Raw genomic sequence first — 14,790 nt, 5'->3', positions numbered from 1 at the left:
GGGTTACATCCCAATAAACACACTGTCATTTGAAAATACCGTAAGTTGAAAATGCATTTATTTAACCTACCAAACACCTTAGCTTAGCCTAGCCTACCTTAAACATGCTCAGAACACACATTAGCCTTCAGTTGGGCAAAATCACCCAACATAATGAATACACTGTGGAGTGTGGGTTGTTTAGCACATAATTGAGTGGCTGCCTGGGAGCTGCAGGTGCTGCCATTGTCCAACATCCCCAGAGCATATCTTACCAAATATAGAGTATCACTAACTCAGGCAAAGATAAAAATTCAAAATTTATAGTAGGGTTTACACAGAGTGCGTATCAGTTTCGCATCATCATGAAGTCAAAAATTATAAAGTGGCATACTGTAAACTAAGGACGACTATATTTGACTCCTTTGTCCCCAGCTCCATCCCCTATCCTTCTTCCCCAGTTTTGTTCATGGAGGGCTTGGGACAGAAAGAAAAGACAGTGCTCCTCCCTTTCCTTTTGTAAGTATTTCTGTCAAACCCCACTGGTGTCTACCTTGGATCTTTCCTCAGAAAGATCTTTCTTCACCTTCTAATCAGTGGCTAGTGACTTGAGATGTACCTTTTGATTTTCCAACATCTTTAGCATATTAGTGTTGGTCTTCCGGGATCTGGTCCTACTGGGACTCCAGACATTCCCAACTTGAGAGTGCATTCTCAGCACAGGCTCTGCTCCGAGAGAAAGGTGCTCCATCTCACAACCGACAGTTACTAAACAACTTCTGCTTTTCCCCTCACACCAACAACAGTAGAACGTTTTTAGGGCTCAGCATTGGGGCCTACTGGGCTCAGATCATTACTTGACCATGAGTTATTTAACTTCTCTAAGTCTTGGTTTCCTCATCTGTAAAAAGATGTAATAATAATACATACATTATAAGGTGATTATGAGGGTTAAATAGTCTATGAAAGCCCTCAGCACAGTGTCTAACACATAATAAGCATGCAATAAATTTACTATTATTATTAGTCTCAGTTAAAAATATTAGATGAAATTTGGCACCTGAGGCTTCCATCTGACTTAATAAGAGATCTAATCTATGAGAATCTCAACAGAATTCCTATGTCACTTCTCATCACTAAATTTCATTAATTACTTTAACTTTTTGGTGATTTATATGTACATACTTCTGAACACATGGATTGATAGATGGAGTGAAGGGTCATAAAGTTTTTAAAATTCTGCTATGATTTGAAGATGACATATTTTGGGAGATGTACTTCTTTGTTTTCTGTGATGACCCCTTTAAGAAATAGTAGGTGGACCTCTGACTTCTCTGTTCCTACACTTCCCAGCCTGACAGACAAATTGTGAGAGTGCTTCTCATGTTTTCCTGCTGGCAATTGCATGTTTTTCTGGCTTGGTGGGGAGGCATAGCTGTCCGCTAAAGTCAATAATGACTTGCAAAGACATGTATACTTTGGCTTTAGTTTTATTGGAATTCTGTAACCTTGGGCTAAAATGAACAGTTCTCAAATATATTTTTTCTGAAGGGCAAAGTCAAGAGGCTCTCCACCCACTATTTTCTCCTTAGGAATAGAGATAGGAAGCCATCAGAAGCGGGACAAAGCTTCTGCTTTTCAGGTTCTGAGAATGTAGACTTGTAGGACTTCGCCTGGTGAGATTTTTGGTTCATCTAGGGCAGCATTCCCCTTCGTTTGCAGCTTCTGCCCCGAGGGGAGCTCTGGCTGTGATCAGTTTAGAGTTCTGCCATTCTTGATGTTGAACTTTTTTTTTTCCTTTAATGCCACCTCTCTGTGGATAATGCATTTAACAAACATATTTTCTACTGTGTAAACTAGTACAGAAAGTTTTCTTTTTTATCCCCATAATATTCTGAAACCTAAAGCATAAACACTTATAATCGTAACTAAAGCTTCTGTAAGGCTTACTTAATATTATGCAGTGTTTTAAGCACTCCTTCACTCCTAACAGCTCTGTGAGGTCTAGGCATTCTGATTCCAGAGCCCAGGCTCCTAGCCACTGTTTTAGGCAGCCTCTGAGATAACCAACCCCCAATGATCCCTGCCTTCTGGTACTCATGGTTTTGTGCAGGAGCTGAAATTTTTGATTTACTTCTAAAAACAGAATACAAGTGAAGTAATGGGATATTACCTTTGATGTTAGGTCATAAAAAGACTGCAGGGTTTATTTTGGGAACTCCCTTTTGCTGTCTCTTGGATGGTTCACCTTGGGAGTAGCCTGCTGCCATGGTGTGAAGCAGCCAGGTAGAGATGACCACACAAGTGAACTTGGATGCAGATGTCTAAGGACTGCCAACAACTACATGAGTGAGCCTGGAAGCAGATAGCTCAGCCCCAATCATGTCTTGAGATGACTGCAGCCTCAGAAAAGACCTTGAGCCACAGGCACCCAGCTAAGTAGATCTGGACTCCTGACCCACAGTAATCAAGAGTTAATTTTTATTTTGTTAAGCTACTGTGTTTGGGGGGTAATTTGTTATATAGCTGTAACAAAACCACTAAACTATATTGCTAGGTTTTTTGTTTATTTGCTTCAAACAATACAATATATTACAATGAGAAGGTACATTTCTTAAGCAGGCCTATAGTTTGTGAGGGTGCTCTGCTATTCGTGGTACCTGTGTTGACTTCTTACTTCAAGCAAGTTCCTTCTTCATGTTCAAGTAAAATTATTTCTGTAACAAGTTCATAATGATTATGTAATTTCTGAAACATATCAAAACACTTTCTGAAATTATCGGCATATTCACTACCTCTGTTGTCAATTTCTTCACTGAAAGAAATCCATCTGCCATGCATGCCTTACTGGAATTACATGAATAACTTTTGTTCAACAAGAAGTGGTCATGCCCTATAGCCTAGGCTCCATGAGCGTGAGCAGTTATGGAAGTATCATTCGTAATTACCCCAGCTTACCTTCTCTAGCTGGTCCTTTCAGTATCTGTCTTTTGCTCTCTTTTTACTTTAATTTCTTCCTTCTTCATCTTTGTGTAAGTGCATGAGTACATCTATGTGTGTCTGTGTATGGGAAATCGATCTCTAGTCTTCTCGTTTGGCACAAATGAACATACTCTGACCAGGAATATTTTCCTAGATTCTTACACACATATCACATTATTTCCATCTGGGTTCAGTCATTTTTTAAAATAATTATCAGTTTAGCTTACAAACACTGAAGAGCAATCATATGATTGTGTCCATCCAACATGTATATTTTATGAATATATTCGAGCATAAAAACCTCTTTAACATCTTCCTCAATAAAATTAAAGGTCAAGATGTATTTACCCTGTGAGTCATCACCTTTTCCTCCTTATGTCTTTACCCCATTATCATGACAAGAATGGGGACTCACAGAATCTTCCTTGAAGGATTTGCCACAGTTTTGTACATTCAGAAGGATATTTCCACCATCCATAACACTTAGTACTCTGTGGTTTTCCAACTGATATTTGTGTACAGGAGCATGGCATTTACCTAGTGAGTCAATATCTGGCCATGAGCCCAACATCAACATCTTAATTCTTGGTGGCAGGCATGATTTATAGAGGAATCATATGTTGCAGTTGTACTTATAAGGTTAGGTGGTATTTAAAAAAAATCTTTAAGTGCCCAGGGCTACTTAATCTTTTGTGTTATTACCCTCTTGTTTCTTCTTGCATCATTTTTAGTTGACTATCTAGTCTGAAGATTTTTATTATTTGAATGTACTTTCTTCCTGTTCTTATTTTATATGAACACAAAGTATTACTTAGATTGTGAGTGTGTGTGTGTGTGTGTGTGTGTGTGTGTGTTTTAAACATGCCATATTTGGGCAATATTTCAGTTTTTTTACATTCTTACTAATTAGCCTCACCACTGCCCTTAAGTGACTTTAGATTCAGAGGCTGCCTGACTTACCAGAGAAACACTAATGAGTACACCATTTCACCAGAGGTAACCAAGGTGCCAAGGTGAATACTTTGCAAACAACTATTGACGCTAGATCTCCTGCCAAAATTTCAAACACCATGAGACAGCATTGGAAGACTTCCAATGAGAGTTTGTATAGTTTGGAGCACTGAGCAGCAAAGTTGTTTTTCAGGCTTCATATGGCACACGAGGGCTGATAAGGGCAAGAGTTTTGAAAATAAGGCAAACAACTTCAAAAAAACAACTCTTGGTGTGTTGTAAGTGAGCAGTTGGGTAGAAGAGGCAACCATTGTATTCCTGAAGCAAGGCTAGCCTATAACTGCATTGGTCTCCAGACCTGGCTGCAGGACCTTAGAAGACATCCTCGCCCTCTGTAAGAGTATCACCACCTGCCACTCGAAATCCTCTATATATGATGGAGTCTATTCATTCTGCAATGAGAGGTTACATTTTAAATTCCCACACACCAAAAGGGTATCATTTTATTTTAAATCTACCTTTAGGTATGCATGGTGTTGGAATTAGATCTTCCTGGGTTTCTAAGATTGCTGAACTAGAATTTTAACTTGTGGGTAGGCACAGGGTCTTTTCATCTATATAAGTCACCATGTACCATGGCTGGTGCAGCCCAAGCACTCAGCAACCCTTAACTTTTTCATTAATGAAAGATGGACACACTGAGATGAGGAAGGGGCCACGAAAGATAAACCTCACTTCATAATTTTACCTTGCCTTGTTCCAGAGTGTCAGACTAAAATAATGTTAGGTTAGCCCAGAAGTTCAGTGGGGGTCATTCTTGATGCATAAATGCTGGAATCTAGAGAGTTACAATATTTACCTATTAGCTTCTAAGGACCCACTGCCTATATGTAAATACAAAGTACCAAATGAAGCTGAGATTTGTTCTGTGGTGCCTACAGACCTGCAATCACCCGCTTACTCAGTGGAAGACAGGAGCAGGGAGGGGTCTAGATATGTATAGGTATCTATGCTATGGGTGAGAGTGAACAAATGAGTAGTTGACCACAGAACAACAGGATCAGGATTAGAACAAATCAGGTTGTTGCCTATATTCTCATTGGAGAGCTAAGTACTGCGTGGGAGAAAGGGCTGTTGCTTGAGGTTCTAAGCCTCACTTTCCTAGTTCTGAGAAGATCAGTCAGGATTTAGGATTGCCCGCTTATTTCCCTAGACAGCAACTGAGCAGACACCACCATCTCTGGAATGTGCCCCTGAGGGTCTCACGTGTACCTCCACCACAAACAACCGGTTAAAAAATTTCTGAGATGAACTTTGGTGAATGCACTTTACTTTGTTGCATTCAGTGTTTTTGGCTACCCTCATGGACTGGCTACCAGTTTGACTTTGGTTTTGATTAAGATGTAGCTGGTCTGATTTCGTGGTGGCACAGTGGATAAAGCGTTGACCTGGAATACCAAGACTGCCAGTTCAAAACCTGGGCTTGCCTGGTCAAAGCACATATGGGAGCTGATGTTTCCTGCTCCTCCCCCCCTTTCTCTCTCTCTCTCTCTCTCTCTCTCTCTCTCTCTCTCTCTCCTCTCTAAAATAAATAAATAAAAATAAAAAAAGATGTAGCTGGAGTGCAGCATGGAGAAGCATGCTGAGGTCTGGGAAGATCAGTTGCTGTGAAATTGATCCCATTTTGGAGAACAAGCCAGGTAGTGGTCTACTAGGGACTGGCTGGAATGGGAAAGAAAAGAAATCTTTATGAAAGTAAATGTCAAAGACAATCAGAAAGGAAATAAACAAGAAAAGAATCGTGTTTAAAGTGAGGCAATTTCAGTATTAGAAAAAGCTGGGGTTTGCCAATATTTCCATACAACATAATACAGATTTATTTCTCAATGACACAACATCCAGCACAAGCAAGTCAGGTGGCCCTTCTCCGTTATATGCTTGTCTCCAACATCTGACCTGAGGTCACCATGGCAAGAGAAAAAAGAACTAGAGGGTCTTGAAGAAGGTTTTTAAAGGCCTGATGGGACTGGCTTCTAGAACTTGTGACCTCATCCTGTTAACCAGAACCCAGTCACTTGGCCCCAACCTAACTGCAGAAAAAGCCAGAATGTGTAGTGTTGCTGGGGAAAAGGATTCGTTGAACCCACAGTACATTGTCTCTAAAACAATTCACCCTCTGATCTCCTCACAGCAATTATATTCTTATGATTGACAGAACACACCCTTTCCCAAAGAAGACCCACTAGGGGTCCACGAGTCCCAAATCCAGCTGAAAGTTGGAGCCAGAGGTGCCTGCTCTTGATCTGGAGATCTATGAACTAAAAAGGCACACACTCAGCTGATGGACCGGAGTGGAGCAGGGGTAGGGCGAGGCAAGGAAATACTGTCACTTGGAACATGAAGAGTGGGAGACACACAGTAGTCACTGCTCTGCAGCCATTCTGAAATACCCCTGTCAGACACAGGGGGACCTCCTGTGGGGTGGAAACTCCTTGACCGGTTCTGGGTCACTCTGTCTGGAGAGAACCCTTGGCTCTTGCTCTCTGCTGGCCATGTCTGAGACGGGCACTGGGACATATGCCCAGTGCCAGCTTCCTGTTGAAGACCTATAAACTGGGACACTTGTGCCCTTCCCTAAGCCTGTGAGGGATGGTATTGGGACGTAGGGCCCCTCAGGGAAGAGCACAGTTCATGGGATGAAACTGAGCCCCCTTAGCTACCCCTGCACACACACACACACAGAAGGCTGGGACAGGCTGGTCAGGAGCCCTGTGCCCACCCCACCCTCTGCCCCACGCGAAAGCTCCTGGTTGTCTTCTTTGCACCAGCACTCTGTGCGTAGCCCTGTGCACTGGCTCACTGGCAGTGCTGCAGCTTCTCAATGTTCTTCCAGCTTCCTTTCGCGCATGGACCAAATTGTGCCCTACCCCCAGCTTGGATGTTGAAATCCTAATGCCCAGCACCTCAGAATGTCATTGTATTTGGAGATAGGGACTCTAAAGGGATAATTAAGGTTAAATGAAGTCATCTGGATGGGCCATAATCCTATTTGATCCATCATGAGAGGAATAGACACCAGGGAGGTGCACACACAGAGGAAGGGCCATGTGAGGACACAGGGTGAAGATGGCTATCTGCAAGCTGGGGAGAAAGGCCTGAGGAGAAACCAGGCCTGCCAACACCTCGACCTCGGACAATACATTTTGGGGTTGGAGCCACCCAGCCTTTGGTATTTTGTTATGGCATCCCTAGGAAACTGAAACATGATCTGTCCCTTTTTCTCAAATTTTTATTTACATGCCATTAGCCTCCTCCCCTCCACCATCTCGCCTTTAGTGACACAGCTGCATAAAAGTACACAAAATAAATAAGCTCTGAGGTAAAATTAGAAATAACCATGTGCCTCTTCTTTTCTCAGCTACAAAGTAGGTAAATACCCATAACTTGAAGACTGTAGGATTCTAAACTACCTCCTTTGAGAGTACCTAGCTAACTCCACAATCTTCGTGTTCTGTCTCCCATCTTAAGACATCTGTTTTCAAGGTAAAGTAAAATTGTTTCAGAGTTGATTTAAAATATTCATATTTCAATATCATGTTCCCTCTCTTTTCTTTCACATTGCAAAATTATTCAAAACAGAATGAGCCATGTGATGGTATAGGGCAACTTACCTTTTGTTCGTTTCCCTGGGAATTTAAATTCCACTTACAATGTAGTTGCTTCAGAAAATATGTCCTGAGTCCTAAACGTTTTATTCACAAGTGAATTTTTGGGACATAGAACTTATAAACTAGGACTGTCTAAACATGGTAGAGTCAAAAGAAGCCATAAATATTGATGCTATTTCTTTGGCAATCAGCTTTAGCTATTCCGAGACAACTAGTTTGATCTAATTACAATAGGAACAGGTACCTAAGAGGTGGCTGACATCACAGCGTCGCCCTCCAGCCCCAGGAAACTGTGCAATGCATGGCTTACTCCGCCATGCCATAAGCAAGAGCCTGATTATAACCAAAAATAAGCCAAGACCCTCAACAGGCTGAACATTTCTGAAACTTCACTTAACAAATAGAGTATAAATGTAGGGCATTCAGTAAATTAACGACTGAGCAGAAGGACACAGGGTTCTGTCCGGTGCTGCTACGGCTGACACTATCCATCACTCTGGTCTCTCTGAGCCCCGTCTGCAGCGCGCTCAGCTGTGCACGGAGCTGAGACCAGCTCCACCTCCTCTTTATTTTAGCAAATAGTAAACTGCCCTATCACGCAATGTGGGCCTGAGTACGGGACAGCTGTGTTCTCAATTCTGTGTGTAACTCTTTCCCAATATTTTAAAAGCGTGGGAGATCAATAGAGAGAAGCAAAAGTCTGCCAGTGAAGCAGCCAAATAAAGCATTGACGACTGGTCGGAGACTGGACTGAGAAAAGAGAGACCCCGGAGGCAAAGCGCCTCCGCACAACCATGTATCTCCTTCATGGTTGTCTTCAGCTGTGCGCGCTCCCACTAAGTGGGAGGCATCAGCTAGGACTTCGGTGGGCCACAGCTAACTCAACCACAATCACGCTTCCTGCGGAGCTGCCATTCCCTGGAATCACTCCAAAACAATGATGAAGCAAAGGCACTTTCAACCAAATTTCTGAGAAACTGACTGCTGACTCTGCTTGATTGTCATGCTTCCATAGCCAAAGCACACTCAGGGACACCTGCCCTCACTCCTCGAGTAACTCCGAAGCTCACTCCGCAGGAAAGCGCAGCCCTGGGCAGACACACGTGGCACATGTCTCCACCGGCTCCCGAGCTCCTCCGGAAACCCTGGGAAAAGTTTCCTATGCATATCTCCCCGCTTGGAGATATTTTAATGCTTGAAGATAACAATTTCTATTTTCAGGGTAGTTGAGTGAATTTCACTTTTTTCCTGCCAGAAAAGTACAAAAAGTTTACTTTTAGATGGAGCACTGGGGACAGAGGGGAAGTTGATACCCCATCAGCATCTCCCTGGTACCTTCGTCCCATTTTTCTTTGGAAAGATTTGAAGCAAATAGGTAAAATCCCAGATTTGGGAAAGTTAAAAGGAAAATAAATTATATGAGAAAAAAAAACATAACTGAGATCACTTTTTAAACCTCTTTCTTCGTAAAAGTGAATGTGGCAAGATGTGAACACCTGGTGGATGGAGATGATGGTGGAGTCCTCACTGTGCTCTTTAACCTTCTCCCAGGGTTGAAATTTGCAAAACAGCAAGTAGGGACATGGATCATCCTTTCCTCTGTAAGCCCTCCTAGGTGCTCCCTCAAACTCTTACAATTCCTACACCTGCCATCCCTTAATCCACGATAAATTACTCTAGGATGGTTAACTGTTGCGTTTTCGTGCTAATTTTGCAATGGGGCTGCTGGATAACTTTCACCAGCAAGTGGTTCTTTTGCAAACCAAGCTGAGGATAGCAGACATTATTGGTGTACATTTTTTTTTCCAACAGAAGCAGAGATTTGTAAATCGATAGTAATGTTAAAGTTTAAGAAAGTTTTTTTTTCTAAGTTTTTTTCATGTGTAACTTCATAGATACAGAGATACAGATATGGACTTAATGCAGTCTGCGAAACCTAATGACTGGTTTGGAGGGTGAAGTTCTGAATGTTATAAATGTTACCAGTTAAATCAGTGGTTATAGTATATGCTGTGCAAATAAATTTTCTAGAGCCAGGCCTGTGCTGTAACTTGCTGTGTAACCTTTTACCCAAAATCATTTCTCTTTCACCAGATGTCAGTTTCTAACTCAAATGAGGGCTTAGACTAGATGACTTTGAATGACCTATGATGCTCTATGAAGGACCAGTGTTCCAGGATAACTTGATATCACTTTCTAGGTCCAAGTGTCTGAATTGGTATCAGCCAAGGTGGTGTGGAGAAAGGGCTGGTGAGTATGGTATTGCTAGTCCATTATCTGTAAATGAGACTAACCCCAATGAGCCATAATCCCAACCAGCTCAAAAATGTTGAACACTGATCCTAGAAGAACAACACTTCTTAATTCCACAATTAATGAGTTCAAACTATTGGTGAGTTAGGGAAATGCCTTCTTGTGTGTGTGTGTGTATGAGGAGAGTGTAGTTTAACATTGCAATATTATATTTGATTGTACAGTCGCTCTTCACAGGCTTACAGAGTCATTGTGAGGTGGGAAAGCTCAGCTTCTTGGCAACTCTAGACCAGCTGAGCATGACAGCTGTCCTCGCCCTATGGCCAGATGAAGCTTCCAAACAGACTGTAGGACAAAAATGACATCATGGATTTTGTTTACTGTAGCCAATCTTCAGTGACCTGAGTCAAGGCAGCCTGTCACTTGGACGTGCTACAGAGTGAAGAATGCTGGCTCTGGAGTCAGAACAACCTGGATTCCAACACTGCCAGCTCTGCCATTTGCCAACATTGTAACCTTAGTGTGGGTGAGCGCAGAGTGCATTTCTAGCAGCTGTGGCTGATGCAATGCTGTGAGAACACTCCAGCTCCCAGAAGCCTCCTGGGCATACCCAGGAAGGAAGCTCGCTCGCTATAAGGTAGTGACTTAGCGCCAACCACGCAGCTCCCTGATCTTTTCAGCCATTGGCTTTGAGGAACACGCTGTAACATCCTATTGGCTGAACCTGTGTGTATAAACTAGTTTAATTCCTGAATAAAGCGGATCTGCGTCACTGAACCTGGTCCCCAGAGTCGGGTTTTTGCGTCTCTGTCGTCCTCACCCCCAGCAGGACTTGTCCACAACTGGCGCCCAACGTCGGGCAGGGACCTAACCAGCATCCAAGGGACGGGTGAGTGACCCTCTGCAATGGGAAACCTTCTCCCCCACTCTTGAGCCCCACAGGCTCAAGCCCTGCACGCCCTATTGCAGAGTAGGTGAGTTGAAGTTTGTGAAAAGGATCTCTGTACTTACTGGGAGAGTCTCTCTGGTCTCAATCCCTGGATTGAGGACGCGCCCCTCTGGGACCTGGATACTTGGGCCTGAGCTCTCCAACATGTTTGTTCGGCCGAGGTGCATGGGGGGCAAACGTTCCCTCTCGGCCTCACTCCTGCCTTATTGGCAATACACGCCTGCTTGACCGGTGCTCCTGCTGGGGACCCTCTGCCGGTCCCTATGGTCCTACAGGCTACTCCTCTTTCAGAAGAGCCCCTACCTCCCTATTCGCCCCCTTCCACTGAGGAGGAAAGTAGTTTAGCCTCTGAGTTTGACAAAATTGCGGCTGAGAGCGCAGAAAGGAAACCAACCGAATTGCTAACTGTACCATCAGCTCCACCACTGGAAAAAGCGGAAGTCACTACTTCTGCATTCCCTGCCGGGGCTCAGTGCCCCACCCCAGCCTCTCAGATGCCATTTTCTCCAACACGTGTTCTTGCTGCAGACCCATGGGCCAGCCTATACACCCCCATGTGTCTTTTTTCTTTCTTTCTATCTGTTTTGTCTATTTTTCTGTATCTCTCGCTCTCTCTCCCCCGCCCCTCTCTCTAAAATGATGCTGGAAAGACCCAGCCATGGCACAGTGGCAGTGATCACACCCTCTTCTAACACAAAAGAGAGGTTATGCTTGTGATTTTCAGCCAATTTGGATGAAAATTGGAACCCCCCAACCTGCTTGACAGTGTTTCTTGGGCACCCACTAAATGGTTCAGTCTTCACCCGACCAAAGGCAGAGCCCTGGCCTTCTCCACACCGACTACGCCTGAGGGGAGGAGGTCCTCAGCTCTCCAGAAGAAGACCTCATGGCCGGCATGGGCACCCCATCACCTCAGGGGATGTGGAGGTTTTTGTGGGGTGGGCTCAGAGAATTGCCTCTGAGGGGCCCCCAGACCCTGGTGCTCTGTTCTTGCTTGTGTGTACTATAGTAATCACTGACTCCCAGACGCAGGTGGCAGCAGCCCAGGGCTCAAGCCTGACAGCGTGAGCTGGTGTTTTCAGTTCATCTTTGGACGATGAGGAGAATTGGGCCAGAGTTGTGATTCGCAGACTCTAGAAGGTAAATGGCGGCAGCTGCGTTGGGAGGATGAATGGAAGCCAGGCTTGCATTGCTGAGTGGCTGCTGCAATGGCAGGGATTGCCTGCCTACTAAGCCACTGGTGTGTCGCTGACATTTTGGGACATAGGGGTGATTGCCATCATGCTCTCCAGAGCAGAGATGGAAATGCTGACTGCCATTGCCACGTGCTCCTCTTTAGGACAGTGTAAGACCTGCCAGGATGGCAGGGATGAGGGGGGAGGCTGAGGCCCCATGTGCATGGACTGATTTCCTGGACTACAACCAGAGTGGGCACTGGCTCCTTTGTAGGATGGACTTACAGATTGTGGACAATGTGAAATACCCTGATGGGAGTGGGGAGCAGCGTAGCTGGAGGCCATCCCCTGCCCTGGGAAGCTTTTCCCATGACTAGAAAGAAGGTTGAGGACATTATGTGCTTTTGGCAAAGTGCTCAGAGACTAGTAAAGTGTACCTCTGTAATTGTTGAAATTGTACGATTTGTCATGTTGTTGTTTTGTGTAATGTGCCTTGCAACCATATGCAGTACGCAGCTCACGGCAAGCCATCCGTTTTTTGTTTGGACACTGGGACCTTTGTGGGAAGGGGATGTGCATAAACCTATGTCCATTTTTTACAATCAAAATGGAACTGTGTTTTATGGCACCTAGAAGGTCTCTAACACAATGGGAGGGAGATGACATCCCGACCCCTAGGAAAAATTCCCTGTTTAAGACCCCCGTTCTATTTCCTAACTCGTCAAACATTACAGAAGCTTATCTCATTGTTTAATACAGCTAATCTATTAGCATATAGTATAATAGATATTATAGTTGTTTTAGTTCTACTAGGGTTTCATTGCATAATGCGTAGCATTCAGAGTCTACAACAATAGCAAGCTGTCATTCATCAAGTCCAATTGGCCTTAATTAAAAGAGAAGGGGGAGATGTGGGTGGAGCACAGAGCACATTCCTAGCAGCTGCGGCTGATGCAATGCTGTGAGAATACTCCAGCTCCCTGAACCCTCCTGGGCATACCCAGGAAGGAAGCTTGCCCGCTATAAGGAAGTGACTTAGTGCCAACCACGCAGCTCCCTGATCTTTTCAGCCATTGGCTTTGAGGAACACGCTGTAATACCCTATTGGCTGAACTCATGTATATAAGCTAGTTTACTTCCTGAATAAAGTGAATCTGCGTCACTGAACCTGGTCCCGGAGTCGGGTCTTTGCATCTTTGTCATCCTCACCCCTGGCAGGACTTGTCCACACCTTAGGTCAGTGATGACTTAACCTTTCTGGCACTCCTCTCACCTCTTAATGTAGGGATAGTAGTGCGATGCACCTCAGAGGACTCTCATGAGGATCAAATGAGATGACGCATGCAAAGTGTGTAAGCCTGGACCTGGGTTACGGTAATCCTGAATAAGCTTAGCCATTAATATATTCATTTGGGACCTATTTGACATTATAATGGGATATTGTAATTTTAAAAAATTTTAGTCCTCTGTTTCAAATAAAGATCTTGTGCCTAAATCAAATGGTGTAGGCTTTAATAAAATTCTAATTTAAAGTTGTTTACAAGAAAATCATATGTTCTACTTTTTAAATATAGTCCTCTCACATTACTGTTTTAAAAATTAGTAAAAAAAAAAAAAAAAGATCTCTTGCATTAGTACATTTGTGAAGTTGATAAAATTATAGCATGAAATAGGCTTTGAGATTGCTATATGTCAAAAGTTGGCAAACATTTCCCCTAAAGGACCTATAGTAAACATTTTAGGCTGTGCAACCCTATAGTGTCCACTGCCAATGCATTGCAAGAATGACCCTAGCTAAGAGCACAAATAAATGAATGCACTGATGTCCACATAAAACTTTATTTATGGCCATGAAAATCTGAATTTCATAGAATTTTCATGTCAAGACATATTCTTCTTTTGACTTTTTTCTTAACTGTTTAAAAATGTAAAAAACATTTTTAGCATCTCTTCTACACAAAACAGGTGGCAGGGAACCCTTGGCCCACAGTTCTATCAGTGGTCATCCCCTAGTCTACAAGAATAAAGATACACAAAGATACATGGATGCCTCCAGCAAATTATGAAATAGATTAGGAACCGACACCAGAAATACAGTTTTAAACCAGTTGCCATGGGTGACGTCACGGAAATGGCGCCGTGAGCAGCGCGTCCGACAGATCTCCCCAAAATCACAACAAATTTATCAACTAGAAACAGGAAAATTTATCTTCGGAGCAAACTGAAAGCAAAAGGACTGTTATCACTCGAATCTGAGAGACGAGGGTGTGGAGGAAGCTACCGCAGGGACGTTCATTCAAGCCGCGAGAAAGTGCGCCTGTGACCCTGCAGACGCCGGCAGGCCTTGACTACCAACAAGACTAAAGCCAATTGTGTGACATTGCCATAGAACCCCATCAACTGCAAGTCCCTGCCTGGGTGTGGCGCAGGGGCAGGGCCTGGGGTGCAGAGTCGCCGACCGGGAAGAGGGAGAGAGGAGAAGGAGGAAGAGGTTGACTTCTCAAAATCAGGAAAAATCCACAGACTTTGCAGCTTGTTCCACTGTTTGTTGGGTTTTTTTTTTGTTTTTTTTTGTTGTTGTTGTTGTTGTTGTTGTTTGTTCCTTCTATCTTATTGCCTTTATTTCCTCTACCTCAGTCCTTCTATTCTCTGCCCATCTTATGCTTCCCTTTTCTTGAACTACACTACCCATAAGTGTTACATTTTATTTCTCTTCTTCATCCTCACCCTCCTTTGGGGTTATACTCCAGGACACTTAATTCTCACTCTCTCCTCTTTTGTTTTTTTTTGCCTTATTTTGTCTTTTTCTCTTCCTTTTTTATTTCTTCCTTCG

Source organism: Saccopteryx leptura, chromosome 3, assembly GCF_036850995.1.
Source record: "Saccopteryx leptura isolate mSacLep1 chromosome 3, mSacLep1_pri_phased_curated, whole genome shotgun sequence".
Taxonomy (NCBI): Eukaryota; Metazoa; Chordata; class Mammalia; order Chiroptera; family Emballonuridae; genus Saccopteryx; species Saccopteryx leptura.
The sequence above is the reverse complement of the archived record's forward strand: the minus strand, read 5'-3'. Positions refer to the sequence as shown.